A 25,434-nucleotide genomic window follows, 5' to 3' on the forward strand; every position below is an offset into this window, starting at 1 on the left:
TCGATTCCGGAAAAATAATTTATCATAAAGGCCTCGCGTCCAGACAGATACGCCGTTTTCGGGGTGTGAAAACGGTATTTTTTGGAAACGGGTCCCAGAGTGGGAAAATCCAAAAACGCCAGATTGCCCAGAGTCGTCAGGACAGCGAAACAGATTTTTTCCGAAACGATGACGGACTACTACTACTTGTTTGTAAAAAGTGCATGCTCCATGGCTTCTTTTCCGGTTTTAGTGTATTGGTGTGGCGGCGTCACAGCACCACATACAGGCCTGGCATATGTACTGCAGCGTTTTGGGTCTTTGTCAGTGAATCCGTGTGGACGCAGATATTTCTGGAGACGACGCCGTGTTTACGGAGATTTTTTTCGAAACGACATCGTATTGGGTGAGGCCACATATTCGTGAGGACAGGCCCTCAGAACAACAATCTGAGCCTGAGTCAGTGACAAAAACAAGCATGGGCGTACATTGACGGTACTCTTGCTCAATACTGGAACAATTTCAAAAATGGTTGTTTTCATTTGTCACTTAGACACCAATCTCTATAAACAGATATGTGCAAATGCAAACAGAATCTGTAGGCAGGTGACCAGATTTTGGCGTCAAAAGTATTCTGGTTTCCATTTGTAGTCCGAGTAGTATTGACCAATCATGTTTGCGTGGGCTTTGGTTGCACGCAGATAAACAATCTGTGTGGAGAGCAAAAGAGGCCGAACACATTGGCTGAAATGCAATCTTGGAACCCATCAGGTATCGGACGACAATTTCAAAAAATGTTTTGCCTTTTTACTTGAAAAGTTTACAAACTTTTTTTTAACAGTGCCACAGCTCTTGTCAATCAGATTTTATTTGTCTTTTTTTTTTTTAAATATGCATCATATGCAGATATCTATTTTCTGCATATCTGCTGGTTACACTGGAAGCCCCGAAATATTGGCTACTGCACTCAGAGGCCAAACCGTTACCAGATAGCTGTTGGGTTCCAAGATTGCTTAGATATAAAAACATGGGAAAATAGGGCCCAGGTTAAAAAATACCAATGTTTTTCTTTAAAGTAGTCTTTCCCATTCTATTTAAATTTTCTTATTACGTAAACTCTAACACCCCTGCTACACACACAAACACTTGATATCTCACATCCTCCTCTAAAATTACCTCTTTAAAAAAATCTGGAAAGCAGTCCTAATTGGCTAAATCCCAAAGCCCTAACTCTCGCTACCTGTCAAATGCTGATAATTACAGAGTTTAGCAGCAACCTGTTGTAGCCTGTTTTGTGTCTTACAGCGGCCAGCATTCATTCAACAAAATCATTTACCACAGCACATACAGTACATGTATGTCATCATCTACACAATCAACTGAGGACCTGCTTCTGTCCGTATGGAGAAATGGTTTCTCTGTGGTGGCGGACCCACACTAGCCTGTTAGTGCCTGGTGAGTGGGGATGTGAATGTGGAGGGCCTCTTGGCTTGGTTGGACACAGTCTGTTCCCCCGCTGGGTGCAGGTGAGCTCTCAATGCAGCCCTCAGCACCTGCCCTCTTTGTTCCCTTGTTGATGGCTTTATGGCGTGAAGGGGATCCGTCTGTCTGGCTCTCGTAAAGCCAGCGGCGCGAGGCCTAGTAAAAGCTGCACTGCTGCCAGGGCATTGTGTGGGGCCCCCATGGCTCCCAGAGTGACCCCACCAGCCAGTGAGAGAGCCCAGTTTAGCGCCCACCACAAGTGATGCACATGCTTCTAGCGTACATCCATATGGGCATTTACATTAATACACACACAAAAAAACATGAATGTACATGGAGACATACAGAGGGGTCCCCAGAGTCGGATAATGATCCTCCTCCCAGTGTGCCATTTCAAAACAATAACTGTTACTGCTGACTCTCTATGGAAATGGAAAACATACAAAAACCACTGAACTACAGGTCCAGTAGTTATAATAATTGATGGTGGAAAGGGCGTTTACTCAATATATGATGCAATGTTATCTATTAAACTACCTAAAAGCATATAAAATCGGCTTCACTTCGATCCGCTACACCATTAAAATGATGCTTAATGCAATACTAGTAATTATACAATAATATAATATACTGATAAAAATGTAAAAATAAAATTGTACTTTTACCTTTGATACTTGAGAAAATTTTGATGATAAGATAACATTTGTTAAATTTAAGTGTTTTTTTCCATTGTGAAATTTCTATTTTTACTTAAGAAAGTAAAATATAATGCTTCAAATTAACTTAAAATAAAAACATTTCAACTGCTCTCTTATCTCTTTTTTAAATTTCCTTTTGAACATGTAATACAACCAGTTTATGATCACAGCACAGTTGTCAAGTTGCTGTTGCTCTATGGGATTACTCATTATTGTAGTGTTACATCATTTATCCTACACAATAAAAGTTTTGCTTAAATTGTGTGTAAACTCAAGGAATACCTTTGCTTTTAAGGGCTTGTATAACCACATATATCCTAAGATATTTTAGTAAGCACTTGGTCTGTGCAGTCGGTGTCTGAGAGGGTTTGTTGAAACACATCAGTTCACATCAGTTTGAGTGACAAACACCGAGCCCCAAGCCCGATAAAGCAGCTCAATGGCCGTGGGAGGTCAATGATTGCACCGAAATAAGCCCCACATTAATGTTTAATTTATATGATTTTCCTGGATATGAAATCTAACTGATAAGCTCAAGCAAATTAAGTGGCTGAAAGGAGGGCCATAAGCAGCTTGGTATTTGAGATCAGGTCTTTGAGTGGGAGCATCTTAGAAACCAATTACCAGACAAGAAATAGATCATTATTTTTTCTTAGAGGATCGGGTTGTGGGGATGTGGGGGGGGGGGGCAAAGGTGCATGCTAAAAGGAAGGGAGGGTTTTCTAGATTGAGGAGGAAGGGCACAATAAAGACATAATCATCTACCCTCAACTTTTCCTATCCAACTTTCAGATTTTAATTTGCCGTCTGTGAAGTGGTACCTAATTTACTTTCGCCTCATCCCTTCAATGCACCATTGTTGCCGCTGCTGAGATTCAGAGCTTCCTCTCTTAGCTCACCTCGGCGTGAAATTGGTTTAATGAAGCTGAAAGGTATGGGGCTCTCACAACACTGTGGATTCCAGTGACACTGCTTGATCCTCCCACCCCTCCGTTCAGCACCCACTCCCCCCCCGACCCAACTCCCTGCGCACTCGCATTACGGTGACAATTTATAACACACCCCACAAAAGATCCCTATCTCACACATTACATCAGTGCATATTACTGTCCCTTTCAGGGTGCCAACTCTCAGGCAAACGCTGGGGGAAAGAAAAAGTGACTGGCCGATCAGTTTGGGTATATGGCATGCATTAGGCACTTCAAATTATCAGCCAATACCCGTATTAAAACGGATCAGATACTTGGCTGGTAAGAGAGAGACAGGGAAATAGTTTTAAAGTGAAAGAGAAAGGAGTAAAAAGAGATGAAGTAAATATGAACTGAGAGATATGGAGAGGTGAAACTAATCAGAGAAAACCCTTGGCTTTTTTCCCACCTCTTCCAATCTGACCCTGTGAAAGGTGTTCTCCTGTTACCTGTCCTCCTGGGTGTGGTTTCTAATGGGAATGGGAAGGAAGTCCTGTGGGATTATTGTGTGTGTGTGTGTGTGTGTGTGTGTGTGTGTGTGTGTGTGTGTGTGTGTGTGTGTGTGTGTGTGTGTGTGTGTGTGTGCATGTTACATTAATATGATCCCCTTAAGTCATATCGCTTACTTCTTCTCGTCCCCTTTTTGGACAATCGAATGGAAATGCATCCGTAACCAAATATTCCAGCCTGTACCATTGGTTTCTGGTTTGAGGCCCAGTTTGGAGCTGGTAGTTTGTGGAAAAAAACTGAAGCTAGAGGAAAAGAAAGTAGGCTACTGTGAGTGTAAGGAAACAGCAGAATATGCTAGGTTTCCCACTGTGCTGGCTTCCCATGCCAGAAGTGAGGAGGGATGAGCAGCTGTTTTGGACCAGCTCACAAGTCTATCAAGTATGTCTTTAGTTACTGTATGAACATTATCAGATTTTACTTGCTGTAATCATTCAAAAGACCCCCTCCTAACACAGTAAGTGATTTGGCCTGTCAGATGTTCCAAGTAAATGTAATAAATAAGTAAAATGTTCATGCTGTTTTATTTTTTGTATTTTATTTTTTAAAAAAGCTCTTTAAATATGTAGGATACCTTACCGTTAATTATTTTGTAATATTTCATAATCTGAACATGGCAGACAGAGACTCTTTGCACAGGAAGTCTGTCAAATAAGGGAAAACATTTTGGCACCCCTGTTTTAGTTTGAATTGTGTTACATATTCCTCCACTGCATCATATCTGGGAAACACAAAGAGGCTAATATATTTTAAGAAGATAGTAACTTTTATACTTACTTTACCCATTCAATATTTATTCCTTTGCACTTTTATATTGTTTACAATCTACAGAACAGTTGAAAATTTTATGTTGTTGGTCATTGTTGCCTTAAGTATATACATCCTTGCTTTTAGCTGTATGTTTATTTCTATCTTAAAAACTGGAATTAAATTGCATTCCCTGTATGTGTACACATACTTAATTACATAATACATACATAATTGAGTACAGCATGCAAATCCAGTTTAAATTTTAATATGGGCACCTGCCTATTGTTTTCAGACAGACTTGAAATACTGTTGACCTGTCCTTTAATACAGAGACACAGACACAACGTTTAACAAAGAAAGAGAGAGAAAAAAGAAAGGAAGAAAGAGAAAGTTCAAACTCTTTAAGAGAAAGATAATAGCCTAAGAAGACCAGGAAAGGGACAGGGCTGACTCACAAAGGTTTCTTTACACTGTAATGACACGGACATTATGCTGAACTTTGGCTGCCGTAACTCAAAAAGAAGGACCACTTTCACTGCTGCGGAGCACCGGCCAGCAGCACGCACTGCTGTTTGTCTTTCAAATGCCATTGTGGGTGAGGCCACTAGTGTACGCACAAAGTGCCTGTTACAACTTTCTATTCACTGTGGGATTGTGAAACTCACAAAGGAATTTCAAATTATCGTCATATGATTTTGTACAACCGTCATCTTGTCGGAGTTTGTAAATTAGTTTAAACACTTTCTTGTTTCCTGTGATTTCATAGTCTCTAAGGCCGGTTTAGTGATAAGCATAAGAGTGGTTACGTGTATACAGTGTGTAGCTCACACACACACATACACAAATTTACACGGAGAGTGGTTCTAAACTGTTGTATTTAGCTTCTTCCCAAGGTAAAACCTGATCCACAGTGAGCGTAGACTGGGGAGATTACAGCTGAACAGAACCACAGGAGTGCTATCTTTTACAGGTAATTACTCAATTATCAGTAAACACTGTCGCTGGAGACACAATGCCATAGAAGGGATCACACCGACCGCTGAATGATTCACTTCAACACCACAACAGCATGCATTTACAAAGAAGACAGCCATGTGAAGAAAAGGGAAAAAAGTCATTACACACACTTTCAGTGTCAGTACATTCTTGTTTCATGATACAAGATAAGAGGTGAAGTGAAATAAAACAGTACATGTGTTTGATTTATTAATTCTGAATAAAACTGGTGTCTCAGGATTTTGTAAATGTTAAACTACTTGTATGAACGGATCTGGCTTGAAAAACAAGACATCTCTCTTTCATTAGATATTAAATGAAACACAAATGAGGACTCATCACCTCCTAGGTCGGCTTTGACATTGCCGCTTTATGCCACTAGCGGGAGCTAGTGAACAGATGACATGAGGCTCCCAGGATCCCCTGCAGGCTCAAACTCAGAAAAAAGTTCTTGTTTGAACAGTGTTAGGAACCAACATTGATTTTTATAGGTTTGTTTAAAGACACAGGTAAAGACACAGCCAGGTAGGCAAACAGATAGATGAGTTTGCAGGGGTGGGTGTTATGTTACACTGATGGAAGCTGAAAGGATAAGCAAACTCAGAGTCCTTTCATTAGTCTGTAAACATTTTGGAAGAATTAACAGAGTGGATACGATTTGACACTTGCCTTGAAATACTGAGCTATGACAGAACTGACCAGTCAAATTTAAAGTTTTTACAGGTTCTTATTTTAGGTTGTGGTTGTTAAAAAGGTTAGTCAGAGTGCAGCATCTTTTCATATGGAGCGCGAAACCACACACACTTAAACAGAAAACCAAGGATGGAAATCCCATATGGTGTTACCTGCCTGTGGTCACACCTGGCCTAAAGCCACGATCCACAGTCCTTCCCTGCGGTCCTACACACTCACCACGTGGGTTAACACACACTCAGTAAAACACTCTCTTCCACTGAAGCAGCCCTGCAGGCCTTCTAAATCTCTCCTGAGACAACCTACCGTGAGGTAATGAGGAATTAGAGGGAAGGAAGGAGGTCTCCTGAAGATTTACAGGTCTTAACTTCTGTTACTGTCACCCAGGAAGAGCCACAGGCCTGTGGTTATCAATAACAACAACAACCACCTTCTAACCAACACAACACCACCTCACAACTTCTGGGAGATTTGTAAAAGGGGGGTAGTGGACTCACCACTCATGTTTAAAAAAAAAAAAACAAGCTTAATTTGTAAGCCTGCTACACATACTAACCTCTCAGTGGTCGATTAAAAGCTCACATGTGAGTTATTTCTGCACTATTTTTACTCTTTGTCATCATCCTGTGAACTGTAATATACATACATAACACTAATGTATCACTACCATTCAGGAAAAAAGTAGCCCATAAATCATTGTTTTGCTTTCTAAGTTAGTTAGCAAATGAATGTCACAGAATTTGTCACATATACAGTGACACATATCTTGAAAATGTTCTAAATACCAACATACCACATTCTTTTCCACCAAACTACATAAAATCATAAAATGTATGATACAACTTCATTATCTTTCCCGTTAATTCTGTGCGTTGATTCTGATCTTTTCAGTATACCCAAAATCACAATGTCCAATTTAATTTGATAATTAGTTGTAGTAATGACTAAGCAAACAATGAGTTAATACTGATTATAATATTCTTTAGGTTGTTTGTTTGGGCCAGATAAAAAAAGGGGGGGTGTATGAGGATTATGTATATATTTCTATGTGATGTTCTTTTGGCCCAATGGGGGTAATTAAAGGGCACTGGAATTAGTAAACATCAAAAACTGCACAGAAAATAGTAAATTATGAAGCAACCAATAATTGCGTGCATCATGAAACATGGTGTAAAACAAGCTATTTAAATATAATTAACTTGCAACGGTCTGCTGCTTTGGTTTACCTTTAAATATACAATATGTGCTCTAATATTTGTCAGTAATTAAATGTGTTTTCAGACAGAACTTGTGTGACAAACCTCTGTGGCCACTCCTCATTCCAGTTCGCTTCTCCGAGGAATAAGCTGGTAAATACTCAGATATTAGATAGTTGGAGCCTTCATCTACTTCTTACCCTCTCATCCTTTCTTTTCTATTTTTTTTAATACTACAGATAATAATACTCCTTTTCCCCACACTTCCTCATTAAGGTACATTCAGCCTCCTATCAGTCCATCAAAGAGTTTGTTCATAATGGTTACATGAAAGTGAAAAACCTTATGCTTTGATTCACTGACAATACATTTAGCAACTACACCGGCACATACAAAGTAAGCGTGGGTGTTTTAGAGCTGTTCTGCAACTGTAAGATGATCAAAAGAAGCCATAACCACCTAGTGATATGATCTTATGGGACAAAAAGGTAAGCAATGTCTCTGATTTACAGTTAAGAAGGATGCTGACAATGATGAAACAAATCACCCAAAAATAACTACAAAAGAATCCTCCGATGTTATATTTAAAATGCTTCTGTGGTTACAGACTACATACTGTACTACCACAGACGTCACCGTCAACCAAATACATGCACACATCTGACTCTGACGGAGTGTGACTCATTCAGATGTCATGAAAACAACCGTAGGTTTGCTCTGTCTACATGCCTAAAAAATGACTGTCAAAAACCATCATGACTAAAATTTTGTAGGGGAGATTCTCACTCTGTGTATTATCTTGAGCTTCTGAGATTATGGTTATTGGGTATATGAGATCAAACCTTTCATAAACATCAGCTGATTGAACACCTTTCTATGAATTGACCTTTTGAACTGGACATGTGGGGATGCACGCTGACATTGACTGATACTGAATGACAGATAGGAGGCTCCCTCACTCAGTTACGATGATACCGTGAGCAGAGGGGCCCCGTGTTCAACGGATGGGCTTACACCCTGGACAGGTATGTACTGTGCAATTACCAGACTAGCTCAGAGCATGCAATAATCAGTAGGTGCTGTACCATTAAGTATGGGGGCGGTGGTGCAAACAACTTTGAAGAGAGACCACTAGTGTCAGGTGTCGAGATTTACTTCACCTGACTAATTTTCCTTGCCATTCAACTGCAAGGGTTTTCTCTCAGACGAGGACAGTCTGACATGGGTTGCAGTGGGTGTGCCCAAGCATGGGAGAATGTGTGTAGGTGTGCTCAAAGTTTTAAAAATAGGGCATGCCTGAGAGACAACTGACAAACTGAACGCATGCGTGTGTTTATGTTTGTGTTGAGAGAGACCGTGTGAACGTGGCTCAATCGTGTCTACGTCTGACACGAGGCATGAGAGTGCGCAATGACTCTATCATCAGAGATAGACAGAATGTAGAGATGGCAAGAATGTGTGTGTGTGTGTGTGTGCACATGAATAAGGCATAGGACACAAGTGTGTTAACATACTTGAAAACACATAGAGGAGCACGGTTTTCACAGTGCCTGTGTGTGCGTGTTTATGTGTGTATGCATGTGTGTGTGTGTGTGTGTGTGTGTGTGTGTGTGTGTGTGTGTGTGTGTGTGTGTGTGTGTGTGTGTATTCAGCCATGTCTGGAGGGTGAGGTGGAGGCCGATGCTTTGGCAGCAGGTCTGGCACGTCTTTCAGGCCCAAACCTGCAGAGGAGAAAGAGAGAGAGAGAGAGGGAAGGGAGGCAGAAAGCAAATAGGTGTGAGAGTCTGCCTGCCTTCATGTGATATGCTTCACTTCTACCTCACCATCACTAAAAGCTCCTGGCACCGTCAAACCAAATACAGGTCCAGTCAACTTAATACTGTGCTCCATTTTAAAGCGGGGCACAGTCATTAATGCACTGAACAGCAAGGCAGCAAAAAAGTACATCACTTAAATTAAGTTAATTTACTTTCGTACACCCAAAAGTGAGTTCCTACGTATCTCTATACACATCTACCTCCCCAACTGGGTGGTGTTCCCACTTGATACAGTTGTATGATTATACCCCCTTCATGTTTCCGTTTAGATTGATATCTCCACACTTGTCCTACCAAGGTCCAATGAGAAAGCATGTGTGGTATCTTTGTTTTGCTTCGACATTTCAGCCAGGCATATCGCTGTTGATGAACACATTGTATTTCAGCAGTCACGCATTTCAGGAATGTGTGCAAAATGTATTTGTCCCACTGTTTTCTAAAATTGGAGTTAGTTTCTCCTCCAACTGTCCTAGCAGTTGAGCCTTTATTTTGATTTAAGCTCCCAGAAATTCAGCTCCGTTTTACTATATTAGACCTGCTGCCGTCCATTTCACCAGCTGGGCTCCTCACTCATCAAGCTGGTTTAGTATAGTGTGATCAAGATTATAGGTTACATTTCCAAATTAAGTCAAACCTCTGCTGTGGATATCATTAGATAAAAGGATTTCCTGAATAATATCCAGATAATACCTACACCTACACGGGAACACTTCTAAAGAGAGTATTTGTCCCCTAAGGCAGTAGATCACTCTACATTGTGACCACGGCACAAAAGTGACGTTAGAGAGTGTATCAACTCCATAACCTCAAAGGAAATCTCTATTCAGTGGCCATAAAAGAACGCCTTAGCCCACTATCGCTGTGGGGCCAGGTACAGAAAGAGAGAATGGATTAAGAGAGAAAACAGAGAGGAGAAAAGTGGAGAGTGTACAGGTGAAGTCCTATGGCTATGGAGGTTTGCTCAGCTGTGCAGTATTCTTTTCTGTGCCCCACCCAGTAACCAAAGGCTGGTATATCTTTCCATTTCACGCTTTTCCACCCTCCCTCTCTCCATCTCTCTCTCATACATATTTGCACAGGTGAGAGGACAGCAGTCCAATAGATGTGGGTGGGAGACTTGAAAGTCAGGTTTGCCTGGCTGGTGGAAGGAGTTCACCTATGGACTGTGGAGGGATGAAAATCTGATGGCGGGGGCCCAGCCAGCCTTTTGTCTGAAGAGACAGACAGTAAACACACAAACATACAAAAACTGAGGAATTCAATCACTCAAAAGATCATTAGTCATAATGGCCTGTTACACAGTGAAAGAGCAGGAGCAGGGGACACAAGTAAAATAAGGACTTGCAGCACGAAGGACACAAACCTGTCAGTGATTTGAGAAAGAACAAGAATATGCTGAATAAAGGGAGGGACTGAACGAAAGGTGGACAGAGAGCAGAGAGGGAGGTGGAGCAGCGCAGGAGTCATAAGGGTGGGGAGGTTTTGCTCCAAGGGCCAAAAGTTCAGAGCGAGGCAGAGCGAGCAGGTAACCCTAGCCACCATGTGCCAGAGTCTCACGTGTTCCCTTCATTGTCTTAACAGGCTGAAGCTCAGGTTTCTGGAGCGCAGAAAGCTTCCTGGGAGATGAGGTCCAAGCACCACCACCCACCTCCTCACCTGTCTACCCCTTGGACCCTTCGCCCCACCTTGCAAATGTAAACACACACACACACACACACACACAATAAGCAAACACATGCATAATACGTCAACACATACACATGTGAGTGTTAAGCAAACACTGGAGTACATGATCAAGCCTGAGAAACACGTCTTTATCGTGCAAGCTCAAGCACAAGCATGGCCAACGCACACGCACAAAACTGCTCCAAGTGGGCAAATAATGTACAGTTGGTACAAATCAAAGTGAGGTCTTTCGTATTACAGAGAATTATGATGAACCACTCAGTGCATTTACTTGAAAAAAACATACAGCCTATGTGATATAATGGCAGCAACTGGATGAACGAGTCGTAAATCACCATAATTACCATTACGCCCATGTCAAGAGAGTCTTTCGCTCAGACACATGAGGCGGGATTATCAGAAATGAGGATATGTACACCAGAGGCAATTTCCTTTCTTCTGTCCCTCTATCCCTCTCTCTCTCTCTCTCTCTCTCTCTCTCTCTCTCTCTCTCTCTCTCTCTCTCTCTCTCTCTCTCTCTCTCTCTTCCTGTATAATTCCACCAGAGGATCTGATTCATAACTGAGATGTTAGTCTTCAGCATCCTCTGTCATTGTTGGGTAAGGGAGCAACTGAGTTCCACTTCCTTTCCACTGGATGTGCAATATATTGTAATTCCATGTTTTATATGTAGCCTAGTTTATACTGATTTTATTTTATAAGAGAGAAATATACACACTGCAGAAAAATCTTCTTCTTATCAAGTCAGTTTTGTCTGTAATTGAGGACTCAAAATGTTACTTTCCTATGACAAAAGACTTTAAAAGTTTTTTAAAACTGACCACCTTGTTTCAGGTAATTTCTAAAATCAAGCTTTGTTTTGATTCAAATATCCTCTCTTGTTAATAAATTAAAAAAAAAGATTTTTAAGGAAATAATTTTGGAAGTCCTAAGAAAAGGCAACTGGACTTTAGCTTTCTAAAACAAAGCCAAGTTGCCCTTGAGATATACCATGACCTGGATAACTTAAGACAATAAGTTTTTTGAGAGTTCAATTAAATAGAATAAGACAGATACGTTTAGCCATGCTAGTGGGAGAGTCGGCCCTGGTCCAAAGAGGATGAATCCTACAGACATCACCATCACCATCATCACCACCAATGTTGAGTGCTAATTAGTACATTTTTGCAATGTTAACATACTAACCCAGGATTGGGGAACATAGTAAGTAAAGCCTCACAGAGGCTGTTTGTAGTCTTGTTTGCAGTGTGGATTGAACACGCTAGCTCAGAGTAAAGTTTTATTTGTAAGGACAGTGTTTAGCACAGTCAGTATAAAATAAAGTCTCTTTGCAATTATTTTAGTAAGCAAGGGTTATAATCAATTATTGTCTAGAAGAGCTTCTGAAGGTCCCCTGGTGGCCTTTGAATAAAGGTGCCAACCATGAACCACCACATCCTCAAATTAATACTTGATTTAAGAAGATACAGACTAGGAAACAGAATATATCTGCCAGTGTAGTAAGAGAATTACACTTGCTAATATTCCATGAAATATGAAAACATATTTAAGCTTTAGAAAATGAGCAATGTCTATATATACATATATATATATATATATATATATATATAAAATAAGTGGTAAAACACTAATTCCAAGCACTGTATTAAGACAAATATTGGGGATTAAATTAATTAAAATAATCATTATCATCTGTACTAGTGTGCCTGTGAAGTGGCTCTGCCATCACAGTGTCCATCAGTGGGTTCATCACTTTGGTCCAGACTGAAATATGTCATCAACTATCAAATGACATTTGGTGCATTTGGTAAGTTTTCACTTACTGTAAATATACCTCAACATAAAATAGACACATCGGGAGAAATTTGATTCAGATTTTCCATCACCATCACCAGGTTAAAATTTGTCCACAACTTAACTAATGACCAGAGCTATTGTGGTTTTTATTTTAATTTCATTTAGTTTTTCATTTTCAATTTTTGTTGCCAATTCAGTTTAGGTTTAGTTAGTTCAGTTTCAGGTCATTTCAGTTTAGGTTTTTTTGTTTGAAAATGTTTAGTTTTAGTTTATTTTTAATGAGTTTCAGTATTAGTTTTCGTCTTTTAAGCGGTAACATTGGTGTATTTGTCAGGGGCAAGACTTAAAGCAACATTATGTAAGATTTGTTGTGCACTGTAAAGGGTTAAGCACTTGTCCCGACCCAGAGTCAGAAGTTACATTGTGATAACAAGTGTATGGGGTTCAGAGTGACAGAGGGACCACTGACCATATTACAACTCAGTGTAAATGATTTTAAAGCCGTTGTTTTAAGGTAGAAAAGTTACATAACATTGCTTCAAGAAGTTCATAAGGTATCACAAAAACATTGGCTCACATCACTCACTCATCTCAGTCTCAATTAACATATGCTTGTTGTGTTGACAAATCTTACCACATAGACAAAGATTAAAACTGAAGACATTTCCTGTCTATTTGTATTTTAGTTAGTACACAATATTGGGGTTTTTTTTGTTTTTATTTTTAACTAAAATGTTTTTCAGATCTATTTTTAGTTTTGAGTTTAGTTTTAGTTAACTATAATAATCTTGCTAATGACTTTCCCATCAGCCTCGACTGTACTTCTTTTTTTTTTTACTTTAATAATAATGTGCACTGTGAAAATATCACCTCTGATGACACATTTGATGAACAATGAATTACTTCAAAGGTACTTTATTCTCATGAAGAGTCTCAATCATTTAGTTTTTGGTTTTTTTCATTTAGATTACAGTTTTATATTGTATTACTGAAAGGGATGTAAATCATTGGAGGAAATGTTGTTATCAATAGAATGTGACGCAATCAAAAATCCAAACCTTGAAATTAGATATTTTGTTCCAAGATAAAGTTGAGAATATATGGTCATGTAAGCCAAAAGACTTGAAATAAGACAATTTTGTTTTAAAACTTCAGAGCTTAAAATTAAATGTCAACGCTTCCTGGAGATCCTGTGGCTAATATGTCCTTTGTGTCTAGCTAAATATCTCTAAATAATAATAAAATAATAACAACTAAAACTAAAGAAACACAAAAGATTCAGGTATTGTTATAGAGAATTATACTTTCCTATTGTAGGCATGTGTAATTATGAAAAGTTAAATAATATTGCTTTAAGAAGCACAATTATGTAACGTCATCATACAGCACACCATTACAATCCCTCTCACCACTCTACCTGTCCAAAATATGATGAATCCACAAGCCAAAACTCCTTAGTCTGACAATAAAGTTTTGTTGAACTTTTGACCCTTTAAGGCTGCCTTCTCTTCTGTGTGTGAATACTATGCATGCCACACACACACACACACACACATCTCTGACTCTCATCCACTGCAAGGACCCACGCTTGAAGCCTGTGATCCCAAAGATCACTGAACACACACAACCTGGAATCACTGTGATGTCATCAGGATTCCATGAGGCCTGCACAATGACCGTCTCCATGACAACATAACTCAACCAGCTATGGAGCTGTGTGTGTGCATGTGTGTGTGTGTGTGTGTGTGTGTGTGTGTGTGTGTGTTGTGGGTTGGGGCACTCCCAGTTAAATCTTCAGTAAAAATCTAAGGTGAAAAGTTACAACTAACAAAGTGCATTTCAGCAAGAAGCGTCCAATGACTGAGCTTTAAATGATGTCCTGTACACCGCTAACAGCAGGTGGGAGCTAAAGATTATGCTGTTGAGAAGAAACAGATTTCATAATCTGCAGTTCATCGGGGGTCAGCTTGGAATTCATGTTTCATTCATGATTTGGTAACAACTGCAGGAACAGAGCGTTTTGAATTCAGTACCACTCTGACTGCACTCCTCTCCATGGCAGTGGTGGCTGAGGCTCATGGGTATTGTAGGATTTAGAGCCATCCACCATCAGAAACAAGGTTAAAATAATTTAAACTGGTGGTCCTGACGTAAGCCTATAACATCACATTGCATATCAAACATGTTCATATTAAAACATAACTGTGAGATCGTGACTGTGATAATATCTCTGACTTCCGAACTCCACATGGTATCGCATCACAGATCGCTGTCATTCCCATAATGACTGCATAGATACTGATAGATAAGCCTCTCTCCACGGGAGGCAATGGGCCTTGCCTTCCCAGCCACTGGTCACTCCCTGATTGCTGTTGACAAGGTGCTCAGGCAAATCGTCTCCCACTGGGAGAACAAATGACCCCAGGAGTTGGAACTACATAAGCTACAGTAGGTGGAAATGCTTGCAGGTATATGCACTAGTTGTATCATATCTGAAGAGGAAAAAAAACAGTACTAAGAATAAACTCTATATACTTTGTCTTGTTGTTTGTGTTTAATTTATGCACCCAGGACTCTCTGATAGGACTGAGTGTATTATCCTGGTGAAGTAAATTGACTTGAATTATATCATTAACCATTATAACTGCATTCTAAATACCATTAAGAAATAATGTTAATACCCATTAATAAAGACAACAGTGGCCCTGTTTACACCTGCATTAACATGCATTTTAGGTGAAGGGGACAGCTCTTGTCTCAAAGAGCTGCAACACACCCTCTTTTCTAAATTGATATACCATGGAGTGAATTGGTGTTTTATCTCGTAGAGCGTTCCCCATGTACAAAAAGGCTAAATCCTTATCGCAGCAGCCTGGGTTTTATTCCAACCTGCAGCCCTTTGCTGCGTGTCATCCTTTCTTCCCACTTTCCTGTCACTCTTCTGCTGCTACTATCCAATAAAGACAATAAAAAGCCCCAAAAACAATCTTTATACCACTAAGTGAATAGATGTGCCACTTGTGTGTGACCCTGTATACACTGGCGTGGACAAATTAAGAGAAATATCTTAATGCATCTGAAACATTGATGACATGACAAACTAAGTCCTTATCATCCATTATTATTGTCCAACACCTGCTTTCCTTCTGCTCTCCTAAAAGTTATGAAAGCTGTGAGTGAAGTCTGGTTTTCCTCTGCATTTTGGAGTCTCTGCAGAGCCCTTTGGCGCTGTGTGGAGGTGTGAATGCTAACATGGCTCAATCTGTATGCCACAGAGAAAAAACAATCCATGCTAATCTGCTGCCACAGTCCAGTTAGGCCAATCAGGAGGGGAATCATCTGGAGTGGAGAGGGCTCAGAGAAGCCTAGATCAGGGCCCTGATTGCAGAAGGGTGATTTACAGCTCGAGAACAATGATGGCTGCCTGGGTCAGCACTGATGGAGAGGCTCTGACTGCACCAGCGCAGACAGCACAACCTCACCTGACATTCACGCACTGATGTGCATACACGCATGAGTACACGTGCAGGCTCGCACGCACACACGTTGCCACAAAAACACACTTTGTGTTAGTCACAAAGGTACTGGGATCGACCTTGCCAGGTTTACTCTTTGACCTCAACATGCCCCCGAGGCTTGCATTTGACCCTCTGTGTTTCACTAACAACACATAAACCAAAACAACTCAGCAAGCTACTTCCTATGAACTCAGCACAGATAAAACGGGAAGCTACCTTTGCCCTGCAGCGGCGTATGTAAATGCGACGGGAAAGGCTGAGGTTTGCATGAATGAAAGAAGGAGGGAGTTCAGATGTTAAGTGTGCATATGAGGGGAGTGGGAGAAAGAAGCAGGCGGGGGGGTCACCATTAAGAGTTTTCTTTGGAGCATCCCCTTTGATCTGCCCAGTCATCATTTTGGGAAAGAGGAAGGACCACAAGGAAAGGTCTCTTCAAAGTGGCTCTGCTGGCACTGGCAGCATCTGCACCTTGGTGGTGCATTAGATCATTGTTGGCTACAAGAAATAAATCTGATGTTGGCAATAAGTGACTTTACCTCCCTTAAGATCTTAAAGGAGTAGAATATATTTTATTTGATTGCCATTTTTGAAAAAATGCTTTTGTTGAACAAAATCTAAGCTACAACAAGCACAAATAAGTTAATCCCCCCCCCACACACACACACACACACACACACACACACACACGATCAGTCACTTTATTATATTAACACAAATCCTGCCATTAGATTTTTACAAGGTTCAAAAGATAATTTACACCACTAATTTACAGAAAATAAAGAAGTAGAGAAAAGTTCAATATAAGTAAATAATAAAATAAAAGCAAGATGATAAATAAAATAATAAATGAATAAATAAATAAATATAAAGTAAAATTCATTCATTCATTCATTAAAAAAATCCCTCAAGTACTGCCAGAAAGACTTTTAAGATGATCAAAGTTTTGGATCTTTGTATTCCAACTGTAAACTTTGTCTAACTTCACAAACATCATAGCCAGGGGGACGCTAATGATGCGAATGCAATAATATCCTTTCATGTATTGTTCACTGTTCAGGTCATTGAATGGAACACTTTCACTGTCCAAGCTACAGGCATCAGACTTATGCCCACAGCTTTAAACACAGATTTAGGTAGAGATTTAAAGGCCAATAAACAGATTTCACTGCCATTAAAAGTACTGAGGTCTGCAGCTGTAACGTGCTTGTTAAAAGTGGATCTGCTCCTACTTGCATCTGCAGGAGGTATATTTGTATTAAGAAAGAGTTAATTCAGGGTTTGTCTTGTGTGTTTTAAAGTGGCCGCACTGTTGCCCCAGGTCCTGTGTGGGAGTAGAGAGGCTGGCTTTGACGTGCGATACTACACAGGCGAGATTGCTCTCAGATTCTAGAATAGGCAGGTGAGTACATGCACATGTGGCCCCCAACGCATACATTTACACACAAGCCTGGATAGAAAGTCACAGGCCCATAGGGATAAAAAGCCATTCAGAGTAACAGGAGGAGCTGAAAGTGGATATCAGCTGGGGAAAAGTTCCTATATTTGATATAAAACTCAATATATTGTTTCCTGAACATTTAGTAAAAATGTTTCATATTGCTAGCACGTAGTCTGACATTAGACAGTGATACATGGGACTTTTAGGACGTCCCTGACGGATGACAGAGATTGGAAACCATGACTACTGTTGGTAAATACAACCTGTTTTAGACCTCAGGGCCATATGAGTCACAACACCAAAACCAACACTTAATAGTTTGAGGGTTCTGCTGTCGTAGGTTCTCTTCTTTCACACTGCTGGGAACAAACGGGCAACTTCCAGCAGCCTGCGTACTGTACACCCCAGAGCCGAAGCAGGGAGGCCTGGTGAGGGTGAGAAGGCAGTGGGGGAGGTGACAGAAGATTTTTAGGGTGCCTAGAGTTTTGGGGGCTGAGTGGGTCTATTTAGCCCCCAGCAGATCCCCCCCACCACCACCACTCTCCTTCCCTCCCCTCCTCCTCCTCCTCCGACCCTCTCCTCCCCCTGGCTTTGTGTGCCCTGAGCCCACTCCTCCCCCTTTTGTCACCCGGGCATTCCGCTTTGGTTAGCACACACAATGGGCGCTCAGTGCTCACCCTCCTGACACTGCATTCTGCCTGTGCACCAGGGAGTGGGCACGGGAGGGGGAGGGAAAGGGGTCCAGGGGGGAGGGTTAAAGGATGACAGCAACTCGCCCCATGTGACCAAAATGCCATCAAGTATCACCCCCCCCTTTTTTTTTTCAAAGACTAATCGTCTAACTTCACCCATCCATACAGATGGGCAGTAAAACTAGTGCCAGCGGGCCTGGTTGGCACAGGGAAAAACAAAACCTTGAGTTTGCTAGCCACACAAATGAACAGGTGTCTCTTATGGCTGACTGGTGATGTGGAGCCCTGCCTTCATCCAGCTTGCCTCTCTTAGTCTGTGTGCCCAGCTACATGTGTGTTCCCTTCATCTTTATGCTGCTGAGCACACATCCTAAGCGGAATTTTAAGACCTGGCATCAGAACATTTTTGTCTGAAAATTAATCCCCTACATCGACAACGGTAAGAGTAAAATTGGCATGATTACAAGACCAGGCTTTACTGCTTTGACATGTTTATCAAATATTTGGAACTCTTCCTGGCCTCCAGCAGTTTTGTCCTGCTGATATAATGGCATGTCATGGCTTATGTTATTTTGTACATAGCTGTACATACACAGCTGACAAACAGATGATTCCACATATCTGAAAGTAAGCCTAAAATTAATAAACTCCCATGTATCCAAACATAAAAACTGACACAAACTTAACTGTAACAAGAGCTGCTTCCTTTCTAGTTAGTACAGATGTGACTTTTTTTTAATGGAACCCTCAACAGACACTACAGTACACCATGAGGCTCATGTGTCACCTGAAAGAATGGCCGGTGCAAAAAGTTGAGAATAAAGTTGCAGAACATGTAACTACACACTGAAATTTAATTCCTATTTTAGAATAGCAACCAGTGGAGGGCCAGGTCTGTATATGTGTGTGTGGCAGCAGCTCAGAGGCTGGTGGGGGGTTAGTTTGAGTTTCAAAGACCTTGCTTGTTCGCCCATATTTCACACCACGGTGACATCTTAAAGCCTAGACAGGCCTGGTTGCTTCGCCCTCTCTTTCACTTTCTGAGAAAAAAGGGGAATTGGGATGTGAGGGAGGGGGTACTGAAATATATGCAAATGGTCCCCCAGAGGGGATACGAATTTTATGGGTTTAGAATTTAGTTCAGCCAACCTGAATAATCAAATGTGGGAACAAAAAAACAAGTCCCCCACCATCCCACCACCACAACTCCGTACCTCGAGCTTCAACCCCCACCTCAGGCCTCATCTCTGTTCCCTCCTGCCAGGTCCTCACATAAGAGGAGCTCAGTACGTCCAAACTCTTATTAGGATCTCCTTACGGGGCAGGGGAAGGGAAGAGAAATGAAGGGGTGGTGGAGGAGGAGGAGGAGTAGGGGTTTGAGGAAAGGAGAAGAGAGGCTAGTGTACCTGATCAGGCAGAACTGCCGGCTCCTGATTACGACACCATTTTCTCAGCAGGCTTCCCAGCCTCATCCTGCTTCTGTGAATATGGAGCATAGGGCCAGCCAATCCCCTCAGCACTCCCTCTCATCTAATGGCAGAATTAAGACCGTTTAGAGTGATTTCCTCTGCCTTCATGGTCGCACTCTGAAAGAGCTGAATCTTTTTCCCTTTGCACCGATTTACAATGTGGGGGGTCTGGCATGCAACGGGTGAGAGAAAAGTTCTACATGACTGAACATAACATTACAACAGGTGGGGAATTGAACAGAGACTCTTTAGAACATGGCTGAGAACAATTTTACTTCACCTATATATCTATCTAGTTTCATTGAACCACTATTTCAGTTTAGTAGAAATGCTTTTCTCTTGTAACACACTTACCTTCGTGTGGTTTTATGAGTATACAACCAGCTTTTTCTGGGGAACTACAATCAAGACCAGTGTTCTGCCTGTTGTCTACATATCTTCATCACTGTGTTTTTAATTTTGGACACCCAAGTCACACCAGTAACACGCTTTAATGTATTTTCAAGTGACTGTAAATTGTCTATTCAGTGTTTCAGGTCATGGTCTAATGACATGATATATGTATGTGTATGAAAAAAAATTAAAAATTAAAAAGCATTCCATTTAGTTTTGAAATAATATCTGCATAAAGTCTACATTTACATTTGGAATTCATTATGAAATTAAACTGTTACTGTTATTTAGTGGTGGAAGAAGTAGCCTACTTAGACATTTTACTTAAGTAAAAGTAGCTATACCATTGTGTAGAAATGTTTTGTTACAACTCAAAGTTCCTGCATTTTACAAGTACAAAGTAAATAAATGCAAAGGTATTAGCATCAAAATAAAGTTAAAGTACCAAAAGTAAAAGTACTCATTAAGGACAATGGCCCATTTTAGAATAATGTACCATATTATATAATTGGATAACAATTATTTATGCATTAGATTTAAGAAAATAAAAGCCTCAAAGAGATTTCCTGAATTCATTGTCGACACTGATTTAGGGTATTTTGTCATAAATAAAACTAAAAACATGTTATAGATTATTAATCTAATAAATTTCGTTTTACAAACTATTTTCACATTTCATATTTCATCCAGTGAAAACGCCAATTTTGTTGATTTTGAATCCCACTCACCCTGACTTTTTAAACTTAAAAAAACCTTTGGATTATTTTAAAATGCATTGTCACAAAGCTAAAAAAAAAAAAAGCTAATTAAAAGTTGACCTTTTGGATAAACGTGGTTGAGATTTGATCATTTTACATACATGTAATCCCTAAATGGAAGTAAAGCATGCCAAAGGTTGAAAGCTGATCATGTGTCAGATCAAACTGATTCATAATGACACTAACCCAAACAGGGTGTAAATCTGGACACAAATCTGCTTAAACTCACTCCTTCTATGTCAAACTGCATTACATCAAGCCCATCACTCTCGAATATGGCATAGCACCATATCAAACAACCACAGTTGGAACCTGTTGCTTTTGTGTTTCCCATGCTTAATGATTCCCCCACTTTTCCTCCAACCTCCAGTAGACAAATCCTTCAGCTTTATTGCCCAGACTCAAGGGCTGCAGGTGCACAGGCCACAAAGGGGAGAGATGGAGGGGGGTTGAGGGGGGGTGTGGGGGTGGAGGAGGGGATGGGAAAGAGAATGGTCAGTCGGGAGATAAGAGAGGAAGGAACAGAGCCCCCCTACCCTGGTTTAACCTCTACACCCAACCATCCTACCCCTCAGCCCTGGCTACACCCCAGCCCTGTCCCCCTGCAACACCTCTCTGTTTTGCTCGACTGCCCCGCCACACGTGACAGGAGTGCAAACTGCGAGTGGTGCTGCCTGGCGCTACCAGGCCTTCCTGGGTGTGTGTGGCAGGGGACAGGCGTGGCAGAGTGGCCATGTGGCGGGAGTGGTCCTTTTCTTCTAAACCAGTAGAGGAGCAGTAATGACTATGAGCTACAGCTGTGCCCACTGAGGCTTACCCTACCTTGCCCTGCAGTGGCCCCTCAGACTCAACTCACCACGTTGCCCTCTGCTTTTGGCCTCTGCTACTGTTAGTGGAAGCTGCAGCAAGAGAATGTATAGTATTTTTGTCCACTGAAATCCATGGGAGATTCCTAAAAGAGATAAAATTAAGTCTTTTGAGGCTCCATCGGTTAGTAATATTGAAGACCTCAACAATCTGATGTTTATAGATATAAAAACAAAAAAAGTGCATTGTTACCACAATAAAGTATTAAATGTTTATTGAATAAGTCAAACCTTTGTATATTTCACCAACTGACACAGAATTACACAAATCTCTAGTTCACAGTTGAGATCAGAGACTACTTTTATGGTCTTCTACTGTCGATTCATTGTTGTCTTTAAAGTCTATGTCCATATTGAAAGTGTCCAGTCAACAGTACCAAACCCAAAGATATTCAGTTTATAATGATATAAATTAGAAAAATAGCAACAATTGAGTGATTATTTAAATTGTTAAACATTGATTTTCTGTTGATTGTAGATACTATGATCTGACTGAAAACAAAAGTGAATTTGATTTTGTTTTAATAGTATATTGTCCTTTTTACCACAACTAGTGTGGTAATGATTTGGGTGAGTGATGGGGATAAGTAAAATGGTTATTTGAAAAATTAAGTTATGTGAATGAAGGTGAAGTTGTAGATTTTATTACCAAAGCTTGGGACAGACATAATGCTGCTAGCTATAATAAAGGCCTAATATTTAAGATGATTGATCGTTCTTTCTTTTATTAGGTTTTATGTAGAGTGCAGCCTTTCTAATATTAACTCAGTGTGTTTATTGGTTTTATGTTACAGCCACATATTTGTCTTGACATAACTTTTCATATTTGTTAGTGTTAATAATTATTTTAACTGTTACTTGGATGGGGAATTGTTTGTTGTTGTTGCTTGAAAGGGTGTGTCATCCTTTTGACAAGATATAAAAATAGACATCATTTAATCCTTCACTTATTTACATAGGTAATTATTGCTGCCACTCAGTAGATGTCACTGTGTTTTTCACCTTTTATTAAATCTGTACTAAATCATGTAGTGAGCTGACAATATAGACATCAGTAGGACTGGGCTTAAAACCTGAATTATGACAATTTAAAAAAAGGGAAAAGAAATAAAACCAAAGAGGTTATGAGATAGGAGTTTGTTTTTGCGGTTGAAATGAGTCAGGTTAAGGGACTGCCTGAACAGGACACACCATGTGAGTCACAGGTAGAGCAGATTATGGTGTGGTGCCAGTGAAGAAACACCTAACTGTTACTAACTGAAATGAAAACTTGCCGTGCTGGGTCCTACTGCAGCTCAGTGCCTCCATGTTTCCCCCTGTAGACAAAAAGGCCATATGAGTTACCCTCTTCACACACAATATGCTAGCATAATACTCTATCTTGCTCTCTGTCACACATACATATATAAACACACAAACCTGCCTATGTTACTGGAGCTGCTGTGCTGGGAACACACCCTCAGGGACAGGAATAACAGGCCACTCCAGAGCAAGAGGACATCTGAGACACAGTGGCACCATACAAGCATGATGACTCTTTAACGTCCCCTTATCTCCATCCCTAATCCTCGGCCGCTTCCCTTCCCCAGCTACTGTTTACACCAACCACAAGTCAAGAGTAAAAGCAGAAAATGGACTTTCTTAATTTTGAATGACTAAAGTCCACTAGAAAGCCATTGAGAAAGGCCTCTAGTGTGGAGGGAGCCTCATATTGAATACGGATTGAAATTTACATGACAACTTAGGAAAAATGCTTTTTTATTACTCATTCATCCCCTAAATCACTTGGCTCCCCCACTCCTTTCCTCTGCCTGAGCTATTAAATCACCATCTTGACCCTGCGACCTGGGGCCGCAGCCATAAAGAGCCCCCTGCGGGTCAGAGGCCTGATTGTAACATTTGAATATGAAATGGACTTGGTTGGGCCTGGAAACAGCCCCATGCCCTGAGACACTGGCTGACCCCCAGGAGAGAGGCCTGCCTCAGCAGCCCCGGGCCCGGAGGCTCCCTCTTCTCTCAGTGAGGATTTACTTGGACTTGAGAAGGAGGGAGAGGCAGAGAGAGGGCTGAAGTCGGGGGTGGAAGGGTGAGGGTGGGGAGTGAAGCTGGGTAGGGGTTGAGCGAGAGTGAGGGAGAGGAGAAAGAGAGAGGGCAGACATTTGAATAAGACAAGAAGCGATTGGTGTTTGCATGACAAAGGAGCCCGCCATCTCCCCTGATTGGTGTCACAGTGCGGCACTAAAGCCATGCAGCCCCCCCGGGGTGGGGTGATGTGTGGAGCACAGGCATGTTTATGCATCCAAGGTGTGATATCAGGGAGGGATAGTGGGGGCCCATCGTCAAGTTTCGGGTTAAGACGTTTGTGCGCATATTCTTAAAGGAGGAGAAGTTTGCGTTATTCTGACGATAGATTTACAATTTTAAGTGAAAATCAAGCTTAACATGTCTTTTTCTCTTAAAAGAATACGCTTGAAACTTAAAGCTAGCTATAGATGCTTTAACAGAAGGTGCATTAATGGATAAACCCAATTCATTACAATTTAGGTCTTATTTTCACAGTTTGGGACCGTCTTTTCTATCAATTAACATTGTATTTAGCCAAAAGTAACTGCTGAGATCTGGACATATGATGACATTGTTACAACAAAGTCCAACACTGCAAAAAACACAAGCAATTGAGTGTTAGACAGGTTGTAAACAAACAGCAAGTAAGGCAGGTTACTATTAAACCAAAAGTTAAAGCACCCAAAATGATAGGTAATAAACTGCCAGTGCAAAACAAATAACTGGGCACAACTGCATTAAGTATGGTATATGAAAAGTTGAAGCAGAAGTTATGTCTGTAAACATTGGTGTTTACAAAGGGCAGTTTGGGTAATAAACTTACCGTTCTTGATCATAGATTCTTTCCAAATTTGGGTAACCAGGAAGTTTGTTAAAAACTTTTTGGCTCCATCTGACATATCTCAGACCTCAGCAATTGACTTGGTAGATTTAATTGTATTATTATTTATAGAAAAAAAGGCCAAAGCTACAAAAATAAGTTGAAACATCATAGCAGTATCCTTTGAATCTGTCTGATTGTGATAAAAATCCTTTTAAAAAAGGCCTAGAACTATAAAAACTCATCCAAAGGAAGATGGTTTACAGCTACAGCCAAAATACTATATTATGTTTGCGCTGTAAAAAATTCCCTATACCTGAACTCCGAAGCCTCCTAATTATTCTGGAGAGGTGTGAAGACCACCACCCTCACTGTCCCCTGCTGGGCTGTCAGTGGAGTCATCAGCTACTGCAGGTGGACCTGACCATCCATCTCCCTCCTGCACCCACTCCTGCTACCCCTCCTTCTTAACGGGAACAATGACAATACAAGAACAGAGATGAGAGAGGATCATATGAGTAGGCAAATCCAGGGGCGATGAAGGGGATTTCACAGCTCAATAAGTTTGGACAATTTGTTTACAATCCCCATTATTACAGGCCCCTTGGGAGTAGGTGTATGCATAAACATTGATTCATTTTAGATATTGCAGATTATCTGGGAGTAGGTCCACTCAGGAGAATGGCGCAAAAAGCTCCTAAAGTGCAAGAAAAAGTACCACAGGGGGTCAAAGAGAGGAGGGATGAGGGTGAAGGAAGCGCGAGTGAGAGTTAGCGAGGTCACACGCTCTCACTCACACACACACACAGTGTACACAAGACGCACACACACACTAACCCCCTGCAGA

At 40.9% G+C, this 25,434-nt stretch overlaps 1 long non-coding RNA gene across 2 annotated transcripts; it reads right to left on the minus strand.

Moving 5' to 3' along the window:
* Nucleotides 1-7,479: 7,479 nt before the first annotated feature.
* Nucleotides 7,480-21,790, minus strand: LOC127374091 (uncharacterized). Of its 2 annotated transcripts, none has more exons than XR_007886991.1 (2): nucleotides 21,694-21,790; nucleotides 7,480-8,990 (listed from the first exon to the last, which is right to left on the minus strand). It is a non-coding gene; the product is annotated as an uncharacterized LOC127374091 (long non-coding RNA). The 2 variants fall into 2 exon arrangements; XR_007886992.1 differs by lacking the exon at nucleotides 21,694-21,790 and adding an exon at nucleotides 19,624-19,742.
* Between the last annotated feature and the right edge of the window lie 3,644 nt (nucleotides 21,791-25,434).

The sequence above is a fragment of the Dicentrarchus labrax genome, unplaced genomic scaffold (genome assembly GCF_905237075.1).
Source record: "Dicentrarchus labrax unplaced genomic scaffold, dlabrax2021, whole genome shotgun sequence".
Lineage (NCBI taxonomy): Eukaryota > Metazoa > Chordata > Actinopteri > Moronidae > Dicentrarchus > Dicentrarchus labrax.